The sequence below is a fragment of the Augochlora pura genome, chromosome 6 (genome assembly GCF_028453695.1).
Source record: "Augochlora pura isolate Apur16 chromosome 6, APUR_v2.2.1, whole genome shotgun sequence".
Classification (NCBI taxonomy): Eukaryota; Metazoa; Arthropoda; class Insecta; order Hymenoptera; family Halictidae; genus Augochlora; species Augochlora pura.
Window position 1 is genome coordinate 5,553,381 of NC_135777.1, and position 6,282 is coordinate 5,559,662.

Sequence of the window (6,282 nt, forward strand, 5' to 3'; positions counted from 1 at the left end):
GTGCTAACTATCGTTCGCTGGTTTACTGCGCTGCAGCGCGCCGGCTGGTAATTCATGGAAAGCTCCCCGGTTAATCTGTTCCGTAACGATGAGTCACCTCGAAATCGTTCCGATCCGACCGAATGAAAAAAAAAGGAACGGAGGAAAACGGTTTCGCAAACGGCGTCGCGCGCGCGCGTGTCCGACGGGTCCCTGTTCGAATATTCGAAACGAAAGAGAGTGTGCGGGCACGTGTTTCCCACGTAACCGTTACGAGTCGAAAAAATAACGCGAACGTTTACCTAGCCTCCCGAACCTCCTCCCCCTCCATCCGCACGATAATCCGGCGCGCGCGTTGAGAAACAACGTCCGGGAGGAACAAACGAAATTCCATTAAATTCGATTCCGTTTGCGCGGCGACGGTGTGCTTCCGGTGTACACACGTGGTTTGCCAGCCGGTGTCCGCGAACGCGACAAGCATCGGGAAAACTACATGGCTGCACGCGTTCCGGCGTGCTTCGCAAAACCGGCGCAAGGATGCCCGTAATTGCCCAGCTTTTAAGGTTATGTTCACGTGCGCGCGCACTGCCACGGCGCGCCTTCTTCGAAAACTTATCGCTACGAAAAGGGAGACAAAAAAACGCTTCAACGAAGAAATCGTGAGCGCGTGCATTCGCGTAGAACCACAGGGACTCGGCGCGCGCTCACCCTTGTCCCGTCTCCGCTTGTCTCCCGTCTTTTTCGTCGTGACAAAGCTCTCTCTCTCTCTTTCACACACAGAGACACGCACGCACAAACCACACGCACACACACATTCTCTTCCTCTTTCTGCGCATATCACGTTCGGTCGGCAGCGCAGGGATACTCGCAACGAATTATTAGGCCGAGAAGAGCGCAAAGAGTACGAAGTGGATCTCGCAAACACGCGGGCAACGGCAGCACCGGCGTCAATCAGGGGAAGGGACAGAGCGAGAGAGAGAGTGAGAGGGGGGACGAGAAAAAGAGAGAGAGAGAGGATAGAGGTCGCTTGTCAGAGGCGGCGTGCCCGTCGTTTCTCACCGGGCGCTGTCATCGTCATCGTTGCATTTCATCGTTTAAAATTTGCGATCGGAAAATTCGTGTCGACGCTCCTGCCCGTCGCAAGGGAGTGGTGGGGGGGCATGGAGAGCGCGTTTACAAGCGCGAATAGGGCGGAGGACAGACGGGTGGCCAGATACAGAGGGGGAAAGACGATATAGAGAGGGTACGAGGGAGAAGAGCGAGACGAGGGCGAGGATGGAGGAAGGGTGTGGTGGGGAAAGGGGATAGAGGAGAACGGGAAGGGGACCGTGAGAGAGAAGGAGAGCAGGAGGAAGAGAGAAAGAGATAGAGACGCCGGTCTAACATGGCAGACGATGCCATGCAGGCAGAAAAAAAACAAGATCTAACGTTCGAGGCGTGCGACACAGACGGAAAGACAGCCGAGATAACCGGGGAACATAGAAAGTATATCGTGTGTGTACTCACGTTCTATCGTGCGTTATCAGCCAGGTTCTTCCTGAACGCTGTCGGGCAGGAGGGAAGAAAAACGTGTGTGCAGACACGAGAGAAGCACCACGCGCGGGGGTCACGCACTCCGTGCTCCGTGCGGGTTTCGTCGATGGACAAAAACAACACGAATCGGTCCTTAATCCGCGTTCTCGAAAGTCCCGTGCTCTCGGCCCGTTGCGAAATGGAGAGTGTTTTCGACGCGAAAACCACCGGCACCACACGACGAAACAACAACGACGGCGACGACGACGACAACGGCACGGGCGGGCGGCCGACGGCCGACGGACGACAACCAGGAGTAACACGATGACGATGACGACGACGACGACGTCGGCTACGGCTACGACGGCGACGACAACAACAACGCGCGCGCGCGCTGTATGCGTGTGGACGGTGTGTCTCTCTGTTATAAAGTGCGTCGCCTTCGTTTGTTGTGTTTTCGGTAAACGCAGGTGTTCCACGGGGCGTGGAAGGGCGCGCGGCACATACGAACAGTTTTTTCAACGCACGACGGATCTCGGTTTTCCCACGGGAATAAACGAGGAGACGTGTGACCGAACAAAATGGCGTTTGCCGGACCGACCGCGCGCGATCAGGTGGAAAATGCCGGAATGCTGCTGCTAGGAAAGATCGACTGACTGCCGAGGTCCGCGGCCCTAAGTGGTTTGACGTTAAGAACGAGCCGAACGAGCAAGAAAGATGGACAGAGACCGACAAAGACGGCAACGTGGTGGGAGGGAGACAGGCGGCCGGTCGACAGACAGAGAGGGAGGAGGAAGCGACCGAGAGAGCCGTCAACGGGAACGGGAGAGAAACGGAGAGAGAGGCGACAAGCGAGCGAGAGAGGGACCGTGGACGAGGAAGGGGTGCACGCGGGCACGATGGTGGGGGGTCTGGAGGGGCGGACAGAAGCGAACGAGGGGAAACGTCCCACTATTTCCACTGTCCTCGGACGACTTCGACTACCTTCGATTGCTTTCGACTATGAACAGGGCCGTCTCGCATTATGTCTAACGTGGGTGGGAATTTTCCCGCTGCGTTAGAACACAAATGTTGCAGGCCGATTATACCCGGCGCGGCGCTTTGGAGCTTCTTCCTCCGCGGCGCCCTTTCGCGATTACCCCGATTACATCTTTTTTATATAGCTGCTCTTGTCAAATAAAATACGTGGTACCAGTTTCGCACGTGCCTTCTTGTGTTCGTCAAACACGTTACCATGTAAATCTGCGCTCGTATCAACGTTGCGCGACGATAACAAAGCCGATTCGCGTTGGCGTAAAAGCGGGAAGAACGGGCACCGTTTCGCGTGAAAGGGGCTTCGACACGGTACACATCGTATGTAACGTTATCCACGGAACAAGGTGACACGTTTGACGCGTTTACGTAGAACGATGAATGGATATCTAATTGATTGCGTCGCGAGAAAGTCGCAAGGAAATCGAACGGATGTCGGAGAGGGAACCGTGTTCCGTTCGGTCTTCTCTTTTTCGGTGCGGAAACATTATATTGCGAAGACTGCGAGGAGGCGACGCGATCCCCTGGCTCAATGACTCTTCCAAGTTAATTACGTTCCCCGGACGAAGGAGGTTTTGTGGAACGGCGTTAAACCGGCCTAGGAGGACGCGAGGCAAGGCGAGGCGAGGCGAGGCCGTGCGATTCGAGGCGGGCGTTCCTTTTCCGGCCGCCTCGTTTCTGCACCCTTTCCTTCGCCGGTCTCTGTTCGTTCGGCCGTCTCGCTAGGAGGAATTTCTAAAAATCAATATAGGCGCGAAGCGGGAGCAGGAGGGGCCGCAAAAAAATTCGATATCCCGTTCACCTCCCGTCTCCTTCTTTTTTCACCTTTTCCCGCCGTCTCTGCGTTTTCCCCATTCTCTTTTTTCGCCCGCCCCGTTCCTCTTTTCTTTTTCCCTTCGGCAAACGCGAATCGCGCAGGCGATAGGCTCCTCTCTTTCGTGTCGTCCCCTTACGGGTCTCTCTCCACGGGGGGGAAAAAGAGCGCGCGCGTCTGCCGCTGTACACGAATCAACTCGATCTTCGAGGAAGAGAATTCGTGAAGGAAGTAAGTGGCTCTGGCTGCTCCACGGGGCGACCAAGAAGCGCGGGAGAGTTTATTTTCTCAGAACGTGTAGCGCTCTCGGTACAGTCACCGACAAGGCTGAATAATTTCCACCTACCGCGCTCAACCAAACCGTGAACCTCCGGCGCGCTTGACACCACCGTGCGCACCGGGAACCAGACGGGATCGGGAATCCCGATTCGGGACCGGATCACGAGACGAACTCTCTCTCCCTATCTCTCTTTCCCTTCGATAAAAGATTCTGCCGCAGGTTTGCAGAAATTCGAACGGCCTAGAAAACGTGGCGGTGGTCGCTTTTGGGCGACGCCTCGCGATGCTACCGATGCCCTGCTCCAGGTAGAAGACTCGCCGCCTCGGATCGGTCGATCGCGTTCGCGGGCAAACGAGGCGCGCTACCGAGCTTCGGACCGAATTAGTTCCTATCCCCTATCGCGATCGTTCCCGTGGAAAATATCGCCGGGAAGGTTAAGGAGGGAATGGAAAAAGTCGATGGACGTGAGAGCGGGTCGCGCGCGGGGGCTTGGAACAGTCGAGGGGGTGGTGGTGTGCGGGCGCCGGTGGTGTAGGAACCACGGGTGAGGCCTGTAATCAAACGAGATTGAAGGAAGATCATTAATTTCATCCGGCAACGTTTACTTTGCAAAGTGCCAGACGAAGCCATTGATTGTCTTTCGGAAGTTTCCGCGGGGCCGCGGAATGAAATGGGGTTACATGGCTCGGCCCGTAGCAATTGTTATCGGTCCTGGAACTTCCAGACGGATGGTTTCTCGCTGGCCTCCGCCTCCGCCGGGCGGAAGAGGGACCCCGGCACGATCGAATCAAAACAAAATCGGGGAACGGGTTCGTTTCGCCGTCGGCCGGAAAAACGGAAACGGTGCGGCGGTCGCAAGCAGCGACGGATCAGCCATTCGGCAGACACACAGGGAGGACGGTTTCGCTCGGGACATTCTTGCGGTGGGATTGCTGGAAATTCGTGCATTAGGGAGTCGTTTACCCTAGGCACAAGTACTCGCCCTGAATCCTGTGAGTAATTGTCTGAGGGTACTCCGGAGTGCGCAGAAGCTTGCGAAGCATTGTGTGTGTGTGGCATCGAGCATCGGCTAAGATTGGCTGGTCCCATGTAATGTGTATCGCAGCCAATGGGTTACAAAACGGAACACCGACACCGGAGGTTGAGCAGCCGCGCCGCCGCCTTCCAGAATTGATTGTGTGTCACAGGGGGCCGAACGATTCTGTCAACGGTCGCGCACCGGACACGCGCTCCGACGCCGTTATCAATTAGGAAATCGATCTCCTGTTCTACACAACCAACGTGCGAGCAAGTTCGATCGTCGAACAATGCCGATAGTTGAAACCTAACCGCGCGCACCAAGACCAAACCGTTCCGCGAACGGCGGAGCTGTTTAGACGAAGCGGGCAGGATCGGCTCCTTATCGAGCATTCCTCGGGACGGTTTACAGTTTGAACGAGTTGCTTGCTTGCTTGCTTGCTTAGTCCGACAGTGCATTAGGGAATAAGAACGGTGAGTGCGCTTTGCGGAAACCAGGAGCAGAACAGACAGACGAGAAAATAAAGGACGTTACCTGCTTTTCTGAACTCACCGGATCGCTGCCCTCTCGGTGGTCGATCGGTTTTTCGTCCGAACCGGAAACAGTCGGAAGTCGTGTTCGGTACCGTGGCGAACTTCCAGCCAATCCCGCGCACCTCTGCCGGCGTTTCGGGATTGGCTGATGTCGAGTCACAACGGTCGAGAGGACATTTTCCGGCCCTTTTCTACGAAGATGTCCTGGGTCAAGGTACAACGATCTTTTCCGTGTTGGAACAACGGTTCCGTCGTTTCGTCGCGTCGGCGAGCGATACGCACGTTCGCTGGCGTGGTGAAATGATGAAACAACGAGCGTCCGATGAGAGTAAAGTACACAAAAGTTCTCGGTGGGCGGGATTCGTACAAATCATTCCACGTCGAGCGAAGCGAAAACGTGATTTTCAAAACGTTCCGGACCGGATTGAATTCGAAGGGCGATCCGTCGGCGGCCACGCGATTCGTATGCACGGCAGGATTACAAAATTGGACTTCCGATCGAGGCGCTTTATGCACGACATTAAACGCATACGCTTCTAATACGGCGCGCTGATTGAGACTGATTGCCGGCCGTAATAAGCTCGGAATTTACGCGAAAGAATAATTTCCGCGCGTGTGAACGCGAAGCCACATGAAGGAATCCGGTTTCGAATCTGCGATAACAGAGGGAAAAAATTAGACGTTAGAATCGAGCCGGCGAGAGATCGCGCCGCTGATATTACGCTCAAGAGAATATTCCAGCCTAGAACCTCCCAAGAATCGATTTCCTCGCGTAGAAAACTCCATCCTCGAATTCTCTCTCCCTCTCTCTCTCTCGGCTTTCGCATTATTTCCGTGTCAAAATTCACGAGCAAGGATAAGACATGAACGTATACTAAAATTCGATAAAGATGGCTCTCATAGTTTTGGTTTAAAAAAATTCCCAAAGCCGGCTCTAGACTAGAGTTTCTCCCAAAGGGCGTAGCCTCGTGCAACGGGGTTGAAAATTTAGGCCACGTTCCGGGCCACTCCAAAGATTATACAACCGATACCGTTGAAATGATCGGGGGGCACTATCGGCTCGCGAATGAATATTTGTCAACGTCGATTTCGTTAGTTGGTTGGAACCCGTCAC

General features: G+C 55.0%; 1 protein-coding gene across 4 annotated transcripts in view; it reads right to left on the reverse strand.

Moving 5' to 3' along the window:
• The window catches only part of LOC144471467 (uncharacterized), a 122,378-nt gene extending 117,174 nt beyond the window's left edge, over positions 1-5,204 (reverse strand). For 2 of the 4 annotated variants that reach the window (XM_078183528.1, XM_078183529.1), the window contains exon 1: positions 1,486-1,627. The gene's annotated coding sequence lies outside the window, so the exon portion shown is untranslated. Of the gene's footprint in view, positions 1-1,485; positions 1,628-5,187 lie in introns of those variants that run through there. The other 2 variants (XM_078183530.1, XM_078183531.1) reach the window with 2 other exon arrangements.
• Positions 5,205-6,282: the final 1,078 nt, after the last annotated feature.